Source organism: Panthera onca, chromosome B3 (assembly GCF_046562875.1).
Source record: "Panthera onca isolate mPanOnc1 chromosome B3, mPanOnc1 haplotype 2, whole genome shotgun sequence".
NCBI lineage: Eukaryota > Metazoa > Chordata > Mammalia > Carnivora > Felidae > Panthera > Panthera onca.
Window position 1 is genome coordinate 85620583 of NC_138344.1, and position 16663 is coordinate 85637245.

Here is a 16663-nt window from a genome sequence, read left to right on the forward strand (position 1 = left end):
TCATATTGTAAATGTTTTCATTGTTCTTACAGATCCATGTCACTTCAGTGACCATGACCATTTCTGTATGATTCAAATGAAACTGGTAATGTGACCCAGTCATGAGCACAGAAAGGTATGGGCTAGCCCCTGAACCTTACCTTGGGGTTTCCCCTAACTGCTCCCTTCTTTCAACTGGCTTACATACATGATTTCACCTGAGCCAGTATTGCTGGAAAAGGACTAACATGACCTTGTTGTAAACCGTCTCCCAGCCTCCATTTTTTTTTTTCTGAATAGGACTCTTGGCCTATTTAACCACAAAACTGTACTGAACATGTACCCCATCCTCTTCGTCAGATTTAACTTGAGCCCACATCTTTTCCTAAGAAGAGTACAGACACTATCATACAGTGATTTAATCATGATTGGTAAAAGAACAGTTTCTTCTCAGTGTTCAATTCTCTGGGCCTTTCCTTTTTCTCTGAAATGTCCTGTAAAGACACACACACACACACACACACACACACACACACACACACACAGACTTCTTCCAAGAATCCTACTTCCCTTCAGATCTCAATTTGGGCAACCATCTTACCAGAAATCCTCGGGCAAAGACTGTTAGTTGTCCCCTAATATTCATCCCCTCCTTCTTCTTCCTGGCTGCCCAGAATAAATATTGCATTTTCCAGCCTCTCTTGCTGGTAGGCATTACCATGTGAGCAAGTTCTGGCCAATGGGGTATAAGTGAAAGTGGTTTGCGCACTTGAATACTTGAGCTTCTGAGAAGACTTCTAAAAATAGGGAGGCTGTTCCTTTCCTCCCTTTTCCTCCTTCCTACTGATGGGATGTGAACCTAGGGTTGGAGCAGGTATCTTGGACAATGAGGTGACTTTGGGCACACAACACAGCAACAGGACAGAGGCAGTCTCTAAATCATGGAGATCTGATCTATCTACCTCCAGGCATCCATGTTGGAGAGAAGCGTCCATTTCTTTTAAACTACTGTTATTTGGGTTTTCTGCCATTGTACCTGAATCTGAATCTAACTGATATGCGTGCCCTTTGTTGTGCTCCCACAGTACCTTGAACTTGTGTTATTACATGGCACTGCAACTGTGTTTTCTTGCCTGAAAGCTCCAGGGGGACAGAGACTCCACCTGCCTTATTCACCTTTGCATCCCATCACTTTGCATAATGGCTGGCACTCAGCAAGCTCTATAAAAATTTGTTGAATAAATAAATTAAAGCTGATTAGGGTTACTGCCTCTGCCATTATCTCAGGTAATTCTCAAGATAAACTGAACTGACAGCTATTTATTCTACATTTATGTCATTAGTTTGAGTATTATACAAATAAGCAAGTAAGGACAAGAAATGTTGGTAAAAATTATGTGAAATAAAGTACATTAAGTACTTGAATACAAAATTGCAATATTGTTCATCACATGCTCAGATGTTCAGCTATGTAAAGAAGGCAACCAATCAGCACCTAATTGATTGACAAATAATTCTTGAGGGCTGTGTACATGCTAGGTGCTGTGCTAGGTCCTAGGGACAAAGCCTGAAGCACCATCAAGGGTGCCTAAAAGGCTGAAGGATTTCAAAGGTGGGCACAGGTACGACACATTGAGAAGGGCTTTCCAGGTAGAGGGAAGACATTGAGAGAGAATAGCAATCTGCATAAAACTGTTTCAGGCCCAGGGATTTAGTGCTACTATTTACAATGCAAAATATTGCTATTTAATTTCTGTATCAATTCTAGTCTTGCATAAACCTTTACTTTTATCCCAAATTGACAACTGTCTTCAAGGAACTATATCATGGTTCTTATAAAACAAATGACAGAAAATACAGACACATATTTAACAAGTTTAAAGTAAAATTGTAATTCTTCTGTAGTTTGAGTGTGCTTTATATTTCAAATTACTTGTCCTTGGTCACAAATCTGACTTCTGTAAGGTAGAGACACTTAAAAAATTACATATTTATTTATCAATGTATCTATTTCCAGCAGGCAGTGTCTACAGTTCTCACCTACTTGCCCACAACCACCAACAGATACCTCATCTCAATGATAGCCTTTTTCCTGAGAGCTGGAAGTAGAAAAATCACATAGAAGGCATCACTTTCCAGAAAGGATGGGATTGTTCTTTTTCATTCTAGAGATTTAAATGCTTACAACATAAAGCAAAAGATCTTTTTTTTCCCCTATCCCTTTACATCCTGGGCCACAGAAAAGAGACATTGGAAAGTGTCCTGCTACATTGATGGACTGATGACCACAGGACATATTTGACCCCTACTGACTCCTAATGGAATCCAAAAGTACAGAAACCTAGAATGCATCCCTGTGCTTTCCTTCCTGGCCCACCTCTGCTCTCACTCATGAACAGTGTTGCAATGGGCTTCAGTAACCTTTTTAGCAATGGGATGGGAGAATGTGGAAGACAAACTGGGTCCCTGAAAGTAGATTCAAACAGAGATCATTAAAGGCAGTGTTGAGTGATCTTTCAGTTAAAGGTCTTAATTTTAACTATAAACAATGTTTTTATACATTAATCTGTTCTAAGAAACATCAGAGAACAGAGTATTCTAAATTTACTCCACCATCTTATCACCAAGTCAAGTCACTGTTATCTTTCTCTATGATTCCATTATATATACCAGTTATAAAATATTTAACATTATCAATTACGTTACATTACAATTCTATTACATATATCAAGAATAGCATTTATCATACCAAACTATGCCTAGCAATGTACAGAAATATGTAACGGTCTTTTTATACTTCTCCCCTACCCCCTACCAGCCATTGTAGTATTCAGCTCCAGATATTATAGTCTATGTGAAGGGCATCTCCTGGACTTGTGAAAATGCGTAGTCAAATACAAACCACAGTTCTTTCCGAAGAGGGAGTATTGCCTTTATTGGTCCACTGAGTAAACAGCATCAAATACATGAAAATCATTCAAGAAGTTCTCTATCTACACTCACTCCCTTGGCGATCTCACTCCAACCCATGGTTTTAATCACCATCTATGTGCTAACAACTTGTCAATTTACATTTTGAGTCTAGACTTCTCTTTCAAATCTAGACTTAAGTATCTGATTGCCTATTTGGCATCTGTGCTTCAATATCTAACAGACCTCTTAAAATTCACATGCCTAAAACTAGACTCTGGACCCTCTTCCTTCCCACCCCTACTAAAACAAAACAAAACAAAACAAAACAAAACAAAACAAAACAAAACACAAAGCAAAACCAATCTGCTCAACCTTAGACTCACTGTGGACTCCTCTTTCTCTCAAAATCCTATTCCAACCTATCAGGAAATCCCATTGGCTCTACTTCAAAATATATCCAGACTTCTACCTTCTCTCACTTCCTCTACTGCGCCTACTCTGGTCCAAGTCATGATCATCATTTCTCAGCTGATTAACTGCAACACCTCATTAACAGGTCTCCCTCCATCCACCTTTGACCCCTTCCATCTGTTTTCACCCAGCAGTCTGAATGATCCTTTTAAAGTGGAAGTTATTTCATGCCATTCCTCTGGTTAGCAATGGTTCCCCATGTCTCCCAGAGAAAAGCCATATGCAATCCTGGCCTGCATTCCTTCTCTCACCAATTTTCTTTCTACTCTCTCCCTCACTTTTTCCACTCGGCTACACTGACCTCTTCACTATTTCCCAAACTTGCAAGGACTACTTCAGCTTTCGGTCTTTGCACTTTCCATCCCCTCTGCCTGGAATGCTCTTCCCCCAGTCTCTACTTGGCCAACTACCTTCACGTGGTCAATGAGTAACCCTGACCACTCTAACAGAGAAGCCTGCCCCTCCTTACCCCAGCACTAATAAAACTCTTCATGCTGGTCTGTTTCTTTTTCTATAGGCCGTATCAATTTCTAACAGAGTACATTAATTACTTATTATATTTATTGTTTTATATCTGTCTCCCCCAGTAGAATATAAGCTTCACCAGGGCAGAGATCTTTATCTGTATTGTCCACTGATATGCACTAAGTACCTAAAACATGCCTGACACCTAGAAGTTACTCAGTAAATATTTGCTGAAAAAAGAAATCCCATTATATAAAATCTACAATGATAAGATTCCTTTTTAGTGATATATAGAAGATAAAGTTTTAAGAATTTAGTGTACAGAATGAGAACTCAGTCAGTCATTCAAGGAATCAATGATAATGCTTTAAACAAGGAGTCTGCTGGTAGGTTCCGAGTCCACACCTATCCCTAAGTAGAACTGGATTATTCCAAAGATAATTTTGGCAAGTAACATTTTATGAAGCAGAAAACATTTCAACATCTCTGTGAACTACAAAGGAATAGCAATGCAGACAAAGAATTGAGGCAGTCAGATCCCCAAGATGTCAGTTATAAGCAAAATCTGTTTTCCTTTTATCAAACCAAAACTCTTTGCATTGTTCTACAGTCCCTTCCTTAGCATTTTCAACTTAAATCTAAGACTTCTCTTTTGTTCTCTCAATTTCTAACCCTGTTTTAACCATTACCCTAAATGATTTTGTATAATGTGTTTAACTCTTGAAAATATAAATGAGTCTTTTTATTTTTTTAAAAAGAACCACAGAGGAATAAATGGTTTCAAACTGTGCAAATTTGAAATTCAAAAATAGAACAGCTACAGACAGAACTGATATTTTTTCATCTACTCTACTAGTCAAGCAAATCATTACAACATCCTATTTGATAGCCTGCCCAGAAAATGTGGTAGCCCTACTGAATTATAAGCAATGTGAGACTCATAAAGGGAAATCAAATATATTATGCTTTCCCCTAATAACAGTTAAGGCATACTACCTTTGTGGCACAGTAAATTAATATTATGCACACTGAATTGGACAAATAGGCAATGTGATTTGGCAGGTTTGAAAGATGCTGTTAAAAGTTATGCTTTTGGGCAAGCCACAGCCTTTCTTGAAAAATCTTGAAGTGAATATTTTGAAGTTTACTGTTAGCATGTATCTTTCTAGAGAAACTAACACAAGCAAGGCTGTTAGCACATATCTAAATGAAGTACAACACTTTTCTTAGTGCATATCCCTTGTTCATATAGAGTTTATTATCTGAGTTAAGAATTTAGAAAAATATATTTTAGAGGTATAGTATATGTACATATTATGATCCAGAAATCATAGTAGATTCAGCATATACAAAGGATGAAGAAAAGTTGAGGCAGAGTTTAAAAACAAGTGAGTTTTTTTAAATCACCCTTTGTATGCAAAGAAAGATTATGAAAAATTATGAAACTAATGAAAATCTCACTTGTAAACAAAGTTTTTGTAATAACTTTTTAAACTCCATTTCAGCTCAATGTAACATCTTTAAAAATTATTGTTTTGTATTTTAACTCAAAGGAAATTATCCTTTTCCTTTTCGTTATACTTAACTCTATATTAGACTTCAAGCAAGCTCCAAGTGCATTTGGGTTAGTGGATCAATTTTCAGATACGTTGATCTTTTATGGAAAGCTAATTGCTCTAGGTGGTCCTTAACACGATTGGTAATGCAAAGAGAAACACCAGGGGGAAATAAGCTGTGGATTAAGTTGGCAGACAGGAAAATACTTTCAGAAGTGTCTTTAAGGAGAAGGAAATGTGAATAAAAGAGAGAGAAATAGAGGTATCACTTGTTTTATTATATATATGATATATCTACATATATGTATAATAAATGCATACAGATACATATATATAAATGCATACACACACACACACGTGTGTGTGTGTGTGTGTGTGTGTGTGTGTATTCAGAGGAAGTTTGCCTGTATTTTGTTTATCTAAAGTAAAAAAAAAGTTCAAGCTGACCAGCATTTCAACATTGGAAGTGTATGGAAATGCAGAAGGGCAGCTGAAAGGGGTTAGGACTCTGTGGCTTAGGGGAAGGGCAGCCTGTCGAGTTCCATTCTACAGAACACTTGCCCCATTCTGGTGACTCTGTTGTCTTACTGCTTCTCAAACAACTAGAAAGACAAAAATATCCTGCTCTGCCTCAGGACTTCTTTCTCACTTATAATATTGGTTTTTGTTTCTCTTTTTTTTTGAATTACCTAGAAAGAAGGAGCTCTCCATTTGTCCCAAGAGTCAGGAACAGAACCCAGTCCTTCCCTGCTTACCCCCCAGTCACGTAGTGAAGCTGGCTTTTCCAAGCAAGACGGCATGCCTCCCTTCCCAACTTTACGTTCAGTGGCATCATGTCGGTATGATCTGCCACACTGTCATGCAGATGTTTCTAGGCTTCACACACACAGATTTAGTAATGACAGCAAGGCTTCCATCTCTCAGAAAACAGCTTCCTTTCTCTGCTCTTTTCCAAGGATATGAGCACTTTAAAAAGAGGAGAATAAAGGTGGCTACAATGCCAGCTTTGCCCTTAGTCATCAGACAGACGTCTAGAAATAGGAAGAAGTCCTCAGGCAAATCCATAACCTCTTGCTAAGAGAAGAATTCAGAATTTTAGTTCACAAGAGGCTAGTTCTTTCTTATCTATAAGTCACAAACAACAATTGCCACCAAAGAAAGAGCAGGATGAAGTTACAATGCTTTTCTTCTTGTTCTAATTGGTATTATTTCTTGCAATCTATTATTCATCTTGATGGAGTAAAAGACTTGTGACTTAAAATACTTGCCATCATTGCTTTAATTAATATATAGCCAAGTTTCCTGCATTTAATAAATCACACTGCCTTAAAAACTTGCCTTTAGGTGTTTGTTCTTAATTGTATAATTGCTGAATGACCTAGTAGTACCATAGCTACAGAAACTCTTATTTTTAAACACGTATTTAATATCAGACTTTATGCCATGCTCCCATGAACTCCAGCTTACTGAGTCAGCTTACTGTACCTACACTTTAAGTAAATTCCATATACCACATTCTTTATCAAGGTTTGGCTTGTGGGGGAAAAAAAAGAAGGTTGACTTAGTTTTAGAGACTCCTCTCACTGCTATGTGGCGTTCACACAGTTTAATCACACAAGATTTCTACTAAATATAGATTAAACTAATATTTATGTCCACATGAAAAACTTGCAAAAATGAAACTGATTATACTTCATGTAAATTAAATACCAACAAGAAACAGTATTTGGGTACTAAAGTATAAGATACTACATAAACACAAAGGCAGATAAATTTCATTATCACAAACATTTAGTTATAATAGCACTGAATGTGTTACTACTCATAGAAACATTATCTAGATAATAAATAAATAATAATATAACAATCTACCCTGGAATTCTACAAGGTGCCTACAAAGTCTGAAAACATAGATGAATAAATATAATATTGTGAAGGGCCTTGTCCATCCATAAAAAACTAAATTAATATTAACTATTTTTCATACTTTAGACTCTGTTGACCTCATAGGAAAGGCATGGCTTTGACATTCACTCAAAGACTAGATTTAGCTACCAGATAATTTTTTTAAGTATAGCTTACATGTATGTTACATTAGTTTCAGGTGTACAACACAGTGATTCAACAATTTATACATTATGCTGTGTTCACCACAAGTGTAATTACCATCTGTCCCCACACAACACTATTAGAATATCACTGACTAAATTCCCTATGATGTGCCTTTTCTTCCCATGACTTATTCATTCCATCACCAGAAGCCTGTATCTCCCACTCCCCTTCACTCATTTTGCCCAACCTCCCATCCCCCTCCCCTCTAACAACCATTAGCTTGTTCTCTGTATTTATAGGTTGGATACTGTTTTTTGTTTGTTCATTTTTTTTAAGATTTCACATATAAGTGAAATCATATCATATTGACACAAGTTGCTTCTATACCTTGGCTATTGTAAATAATGCTGCAGTAAACATAGGGGTGCCTATATCTTTTCAAATTAGTGTTTTTGTTTTCTTTAGATACTCAGTCGTGGAATTATTGGATCATGTAGTATTTTGTATTTTTACTTTTTTGAAGCACCTCCATACTTTTCTCCACAGTGGCTGTACCAATTCAGGCAGTTTTTGAATAAATAAAAAGGGAAGAGCAATGTTTATATTATAACTCTAATTTCTTCATGTAAGACTTTGATTTATCTATAAGGATCAATTTCTTCATTTCCCTCTTATACACAAAAGTATTACAGGAGACATCTGGAACAATGGCAGAAACTAAAATGGCACTTATAAGCCTGGGAACAATACTGGAGCTCCTCCAAAATCCATTCTGTCTTTCATCCATGGCCATGATACTTCAGATACTTCAGAAAGACGGCATTTTCTAGCACCTCTTGTGTGTGACCACATGAGTAAGTTCTCACCCATGTAAGGTGAGAATCACAGAGACTAAGACTATGAATCCACCTAATTTAAGAACTAATTTCCCCTTCCCACTAACTGGAGCTTCAGTGCGGTAGTGACTCAAGTTATACATTATAGATAGGTGACAAGACAGGGCCTTAGAGGATGGTGGAGTAACCACTGGAAGGGACCTGTGTCCCAGAGTAATTATGGGGAGCAGAGATTTGATACTAAACTAAGCTATTGCCATCAGGACTTTACATGAAAGAGAAATATACTTTTCATTCTTTAAGACACTGTATTGTTAGGTCTCTTTGATACAGCAGTTAGGCTTTATCAGTTAGTTTAGGCCTAACACATGCAAATGCCAAATCAGGTAATGTAATCACACAGTTGTCAACTACATTATGAATTCACAAATGGTAACTTTTCTGAATTAAATTCAACCTACCACCAAGGAGGAAAGAGAATTCTGCTTTTTCTCAAAAAGAGTGACAGGGGTGCCTGGGTAGCTCAGTCAGTTGAGCATCTGACTTCGGCTCAGGTCGTGATCTCGTGGTTCATGGGTTTGAGCCCCACATTGGGCTCTCTGCTGGCAGGGCAGAGCCCAGTTAGGATCCTCTGTCCCTTTCTCTCTCTGCCCCTCCCCCACTCTCTATCTCTCTCAAAAGTAAATATTTAAAAGATAAAATAAAAATAAAATAAAATAGAGAATTTGTAAAAGAAAAGTGAAAAAAGAAAAAGAAGAGTGACATCATGAAGCATGCCATCAAGACCAGGGCTATGAAGTTTACGGGGTTCACTAAGCTATGCCTAAGGCTTCTCTTGCTTTGTAATGGGTTTTGGAGCACCAGTAATTGAAAACTGAATCAAGAAAAAGATATTTAAACTTGATGTGGAAAATATGGCTCAAGTTGGACCATAATACAATTATCAAAATGAGCAAAGAGTCTAAAATGCCATTGTCTAGAAAATGAAACAATACCGTTTCTTCCATTGCAGAGTTTAATTTATTCATTATTTGTTTCACACGGCTTGAAAGATACCCCCGAAAGGATCTTTCGGTGTTTTGATGGTGCTAATAGTGTTTTCTAGAATGAACACATATTCCATGTTTTCTGTTTTACCTTACCAGTGAAAAGCTGGAAGAATTTGTGTGAGAGAAACAATGCTTATCTTATTCGTGCACGTACTCAATTCCAACAAAAATAATTTGTCAAGGCTCCTTTGGTTGTTTGAGACAAAATTCAACACGAATCAGTTTAAATACAAAAGGGGAATTTGTTGGCTTATAATTGAAATGACGGAAATGGCAGGGATACTTGGCTCCAAGACTTTATCTCCCTTTCTCTCATCTGCTTGTCTCTGCTTGTCTTTATTCACTCTTGCTACAGAGATTTCCTAACACAGAGAGGTATCTGCCTGGGAGATCCCCCTGTTCCTACCCAGTAATCTTTAAGATGCAAGAGGCAAGCAGACACTTCTCCAATAACAGAAAAATTCCTGGCAGGGCTTTGATTGGCCTCACAGTGGTCACCTGTGAATCCCTAGTCCAATCACTGTGGGCAAGAGGTTGTGGACATCCGATTGGTCAGGCTTTAGTCACATGTTTACCTCTGGATGAAGGGTTATGGAAAACAGAATTTCAGAGTTTTAAATCTTTTTGTAACATCTTTTTCTTTGTAATTTGACAGATAAGACTGGGTTTGAAATATTTAAACAATACTCTTGTTGCTTCCTTCTCCAAATAATTAAATTTTAATCCTAATTAACTGACTCCCTTTCCATGCTGCTAACCATCCAATGACAGTGGTACTGGGACTAATTAATTGCACTTCATCTCAAAAAACACTTTCCTACTAGGAGCTCTTAGTTTATAGTTTGGTTATTCTATATTCCTGTGAGATCAGCAAACTTGGAAAGGAAATGAAATGGCTCAAGTTTTAAATATATATATACTGCATGAGATGTTATGTTAACTTGTGGATAAGGCCCTGGCTCACCTAAACTTGTCATTTATAAAATATTTATTGTATCAGGGAAGGTGTGGAGAAATAGGGAAGACATAATCCGTGCTTGAAAGGTTTACATAATAACTCTGGAAGCCATTGCAATAGGGCATCATGATTATTAAAACTGTACACTGCTTCCTGGAGGGGCAAACAGAGGTAACTGGCTGCATGTTACAATCCACAGTTCAGTTTGGCATAGCATCTTGCACAAAAGTATATCCCAAACCACTTTACAGAAGTGAAATTTCCATTCTCAAGCCAATATATGCTATACATTACAGAACAGCTGTGTGCAAACGCTGCCTCATGGGGGGGAAAAAACCCTGAGGCATTAGGTCATGAGATGAAAATCCAAAGGAGAACTTAGGAGGCATGGACCAGTAGGGCAGAAAGGAGGGATAAGAGGAAACAATGACAGGAAAGGAAACATGTTAATTTGCAAGATTTAGAAATAAATCCGTGATAAGCTTAAGATACATCCCACACTTTTTCCCCTAGAAAAAAAATCTAGACAATCTTTAAATTTTTTTTTAATGTTTATTTATTTTTGAGAGACAGAGCACAAGCAGGGGAGGGGCAGAGAGAAAGGGAGAAACAGAATCTGAAGCAGGCTCCAGGCTGTGAGCTGTCAGTACAGAACCCGATGTGGGGCTTGAACCCACGAACTGTGAGATCATGACTTTAGCCAAAGTCAGACACTTAACTGACTGAGCCACCCAGGTGCCCTGAGAGTAGGATAATCTTTTACATGATCCAGAGGAGTAGCAGCAGAAGTTAAACAAAAAAATCATGAAGTGAAAGCTGACAAACTTTCAAAGTAGTGGTATAATTACACAGGATCAGTAATTCAACCATTAGGGGATAAAGGCAATAAAATGATATATTTTGAGGGAACCTGAATTATGGTAAACTATTACCAGAAAAGGTTAGCGGATGAGATGGACAGTGAAAGCTAATTTCATAAACATAAACACAATGCATGAATTGTGTACTTTAAAGTAAATAGAGGGGCACCTGGGTGGCTCAATCGGTTAAGCGTCCGACTTCAGCTCAGGTCATGATCTCGTGGTCCGTGAGTTCCAGCCCCGCGTCGGGCTCTGGGCTGATGGCTCAGAGCCTGGAGCCTGCTTCCGATTCTGTGTCTCCCTCTCTCTCTGCCCCTGCCCCGTTCATGCTCTATCTCTCTCTGTCTCAAAAATAAATAAAGGTTAAAAAAATTAAAGTAAATAGAATTTTATAAAATACATTTAATTCTAAGACAAAGCAATTATGTTCTTTCAGAATCTTGCCTGGCTTTAAGAAACCATAAAATACCAGCTAGTGGGGAACTGTATTTAACAAATGATGACAGTTTGCTGTGCTTAGACTGGATTTCTAATATAAAATCCTGCTTTTAAACCTAAACAAAAAATTTTAAGTAGAAATAACTCCCAAGAAAATTTATTTTACTATTTATATTTCTTGTCACTTAAATAACATTGAAATATTTTAAAAATTCAAGTTCTCCATTTTGGATGTTCACTTGAAGCTTACATTTCTATTTCAAGTATCATCCATATAGCAAATTAGCCTTCCGTACACTGTGTGCCTAAAAAACATTCTTTGAGGGTGCCTGGGCTCAGTCGGTTAAGCGACTGACTGGATTTTGGCTCAGGTCATGATATCACAGTTTGGTGAGATCAAGCCCTACGTTAGGCTCTGCACTGACAGCATGAGGCCTGCCTGGGATTCTCTCTTCCTCTCTCTGTGCTCCTCCTCTCTCTCTCTCTCTCTCTCTCATAAATAAATAAACATTTAAAAAAATTCTTCAAATTCCATGAACTCCAAGATTATTCATTTAACAACCAGTTTGCATAACTCATTACAAGTTATGCACTTCTGTTAAGGGGATATACTCTTGATTACTGGGGTTTTCCACATAAATAAAAGGTTTTACACTCTGTATCTTGTGTAAGCTGTTCGTGTTTGGCATATGCTCATTTTAATTTGGCAAGTATCACATTTTACATGACACATATAATACCATGTGCGAAAAGTGAAGAAATAAAATCTGCAATGTATTATTTCCTGAAGTATTTGGAAATACTGCACACTTAGTTGGGTTGTAGATAAATTTGGTCTGTCTGGCCTTTAAAAGACATGGAAGATACACAGATTATCACTGATTTAGGCAGCATAACAGGGGTTTAGCAACGACTGATACATATGAAATTTCCACTAAACTGGGTACAATTGGGTTTTCCTTTACCTTCTTAAATGCCCAGTATTTTTTTAAAAAGCCATACTACCTGAAAAAAGAAAACCAACAACATTGTGTCTTAGAAGGAAAATCAATGGACCTTTCAGGAATTTTCATACTATCATGTATCTTAAGAATAATTATGGAATAAAGGATCCTCCCCTGCACGTCCATCTCCTCCATATGCTCACTCCAGAAGGAAAGGCAGAATTAGAGTGGTTAACAGTGTTGGATGCAGAGTCTGAATGATAATCTTGGTTTAGCAATTTCCTTATCTGTGTGATGGAGGCACAAACTGTACTGACTTCAGCACTCAGCACAGTGTCTGACATAGTATAATCATGGGATAAACAGTGGTTACTCTTCTTGCTGCTATCACTATTTGTAACTCTGAAACTTCTCAGATAACCCTGAGAAGTGTTCTAGAGACCATGATGGTGAAGGTTCCGGCTGTACTACTGATGGCATCCTCCCCAGTTCCAGCCTCATCTCAGAATCTAGTCATTCTAGTGGGGATGGGGGGGCAGGGATGGAATTGCAGATGGCTTTTCAGCCTGGGAAGGCTCTACTCTATTGGCTGCTGTCTCAACTGTGCCTTTCTCTAAGGAGGGAAGCATGTAGTAGAAACACACACACACACACACACACACATACACACACACACACACCTCTGAAAATCTCTGTTTGAGCTCTGTATCAAGTTTCACAGATCACTTATTCCAGGGGTTCTTAACCTGTGGTTGAACTTTGGAAAGAGGAAGGTGTCCACGAATTCCTAGAAATTACATGCTAAATTTTTCTTTTTTAGTGTTCATTTTTATGACAAGAGAAATCCATGACTTTCAACAATTTCTCTAAAGATTCTGTGTCCTTGAAATAAGGACTCATCGAGCTTCAATTTCCTCCTCTATAAGATGGGAATAAAAATAATGGTCCTATTGGCCTTACTGCGTGTTCTGAGGATCCATTAGAGCGTGAAAGACTATAAGTCATCACTATATAAGCATTTGCTATTCCTAACCTTGATGCCATTATTTCTTTTTATCAGTTTGTGTGCACACTTCTGATTACACAGTATCATCCACAAGGAACTCAAAATCTTCTATCTACTTTTTGAAAACCATGTCATAGCTTGCCCAAGCAATAAGCATTGAAAAGAAGATTGAGGCACTACCTCCAGAAAATAGTCTACAGATGTGTTTTGTTCAGTTCACACAGTGTTCTTTCAAGAATGAGTTGGTTGTCAACATTTAGAAATCAGGAATTTTCACATAAAAAAAATCAGATTTCAGGTTACCTGAAAAACTGAAATATCTGGCATCCCTAAGTCACCTTTCTGCAAGACAACAACTAGCCAGAGCTGAGTACAGGGACATGTGCCCCCTGTATCCCATTGTTGAATCTGGCCCTCCTGCTTCCCTTGTTTGGCCACATAAGTGTCTCTAGCCTATAGATATGAAGTCTAAATCATATATGATTAACTGAGTATAATCATTCTGTTTTGAAAATATATAAAATAAGGTGTCACCTCCCCTTCTTTTTCTTCTTAGAAAGTTCTTTCAAACCTCAAACATGGAATATTTAGAATAAACATTCAGGTATTAAAGGACAAAGTATATTCTCCACACATACGGCTCTTCAGATTAGCAAATTCTTATTCATTGAAAGAACATCCTCTAAAAGGAATATTGAAGGGCAAGGCACACAACATGATTACAAGATCCAAAAAAGAGGTAAGTGATGTGATTGGGGAAAAGCCATAAGTTTATCCAATGGAAAGTCATGACCCTCACTCATAATTTAAGCTTGTACAAATCAATTAGGTATAAAGGAATAAATGGATTGCTAACATATCATTTGGAAGAACTTGACATGAATCAGCAACTGAAAGAGCCTCCTAATTTTGACCTGAGCAAAAATGTCACTTTTAAGAATAAGAAAAATATGAAATATAGGAAGGTGTCTGTTTCTCTTAATTTTTGTAGGTGACAAGAGATATCATAAGGCTGACTTTTCTCTGGAACTTACTAGGAGGAAGAGCCACTTTGAAAATTGAAAATGCATGGTGAAAATTTAAGGTTTGGGAAGTTCTAGATGTTCTCCCTTTTAAATCAAATATTCTTTCATGTTATTAAGAGCCCCCAAATAATGAGTAGGCTGCTACAGATTACGATAAAGAAGAAAAAAATGATACCAGGGAATCCACTTAGATATGATTAGAATTGACCCTCTTTCAATACAGTTCTTAAACTCTAGTCCAAGATTATTTGCTCTAAGGAATGCTCTATTTTTAAGATTGTTGATATTGACATTAGAATTTTGATTCAGAAGAAGACCATATCAATTACATAAACCTGTGAAAGATTTCAAGATTTACATGGTCATTACCAAACTAAAATTTATGCTGGATCATGCACTATTGTAAATGTTTCGGCAAGAGCGATGTGGTGTAACAGAGGCCATCCACTCGAGCGGTAGAGCCTGTAGGAAGTTTTTCTTAACCTAATTGCAGGGGCCATTTGGGTTAGAGCAAGGTTGCACTGTAAATCTGCCACTCCTAGAGGGCCAACTTTCTCGATGCATATTGAACCAATATTCTTGCTATGAAACTGTGTAAGCTAGATTCTGTGCCACTATAGTACAATGCTCCTCAATAAACTTGTTTTCACAAAAAGTTTGCCCACTCATGCGTCCCAAGGCTGTTGTAATCTTCATTGTTGAGGCTGATCTAATAGCAGGGACATTATTCTATTTCTTGACATGTTTAAAGTTCTCTAATGAATAAAGCTAACAGCTTATGGCTGCTTCAACTGTCACTTGATTACCCCGAAGGGATTTTCTTTTCTTTTTCTTTTTTTTTTTTGTCTTTAAAATTGGCCTCCTAGTTTGTTTTTAACTACCTTGTGCACAGAGGTCTGAAGGGGAAAGCAGATCAAAGATCAGCTCACAACATAAAAAGCAGCTGTAGTTAATTACAGGCAAATGAAGGACATCTGACCAGATTCTTTATGAGCCGCCTTGTCACACATTCAACAGTCTATAATCTCTGTGACCTTGTCCCTTGGTCCTGAACTGTCGCCAAACCTGAGAAATGGATATGTCTCAAATTATATATGAATTTTAAAAAAATGGGAGGAATGTTCAGGGTGTGACTTAGGAAAGAGTGAGTGATGTGGAAGAAGAACACAGTAAACGCGGAGTTACCTGGGATATATAGAAGTCACCTGGAGTTTCCATCGTAAAGTAGCAAGTCTTTTCTCACACTGAAAATAAAGTCATTTGTTATAAAGAGGTAGAGGTAGATAATCAGGTTATAAAAGTTAACATGTGAGAAGTGAAATGCAATACTTACTCTGCTATGATTTGAGAGAAATGAACAATACTCCTACAGTGTCCACTATTTGACTTCTCAAAAAATTTTTAACTGTTCTTGTTTTTAAGATGCTATTAAAATCTAAATGACTCAAGTAAAAAAATAAGGTTTTCTAATTTTATTTCAATTTTTTATTTTAGAGAGACAGTGCACGTCAGTGGGCAAGACGGGCAGAGAGGAAGAGAATCAGAAGCAGGCTCCATGCTCAGCATGGAGCCTGACACGGGGTTCGATCCCACTACCCTGGGATCATGACCATGAGCTGAAATCAAGAGTCAGATGCTCAACCAACTGAGCTATGCAGGCGCTCAGTTTTTCTAATTTTATTATTTTTAAAATTTGTTTAAATGTTTATTTTTGAAGGAGAGAGAGACAGAGTATGAGTGGGGGAGGGGCAGAGAGAGAGAGAGAGACAGAGACAGAGAGACAGAATCTAAAGCAGGCTCCAGGCTCTGAGCTGTCAGCACAGAGCCCGACGTGGGGCTCGAACTCACAAACCGCAAGATCGTGACCTGAACCGAAGTTGGATGCTCAACCGACTGAGCCACCCAGGCGCCCCATCAGTTTTTCTAATTTTAAGAGCAATACATGTTCATTCCACATATTGAAAAGTCCCAGAAATATCTAAGAAAAAAATACCCCCAAAACCCAGCCTCTGAGAGAATCCTGTTAAGATTTATATTTAAATCAAAACAAAAAAAAAATTGAGCACATACTACTGAAAAATCAGTGAAGTTGCACTGTTTGTTGATGGCCA

At 37.6% G+C, this 16663-nt stretch overlaps 1 protein-coding gene across 15 annotated transcripts in view; it reads right to left on the reverse strand.

The window, feature by feature from the left end:
- Positions 1-16663, reverse strand: part of SLC25A21 (solute carrier family 25 member 21) — a 481661-nt gene that overhangs the window by 197955 nt on the left and 267043 nt on the right. For 7 of the 15 annotated variants that reach the window (XM_060619556.3, XM_060619554.3, XM_078448319.2 and 4 more), the window contains 2 exons: positions 15738-15796; positions 11309-11480 (listed from right to left, as the gene is read on the reverse strand). The exons of 2 other annotated variants lie outside the window; for them this stretch is intronic. The gene's annotated coding sequence lies outside the window, so the exon portion shown is untranslated. The remainder of the gene's footprint in view (positions 1-11308; positions 11481-15737; positions 15797-16663) is intronic. 6 more of the 15 variants (XM_060619559.3, XM_060619563.3, XM_078448316.2 and 3 more) reach the window with 1 other exon arrangement.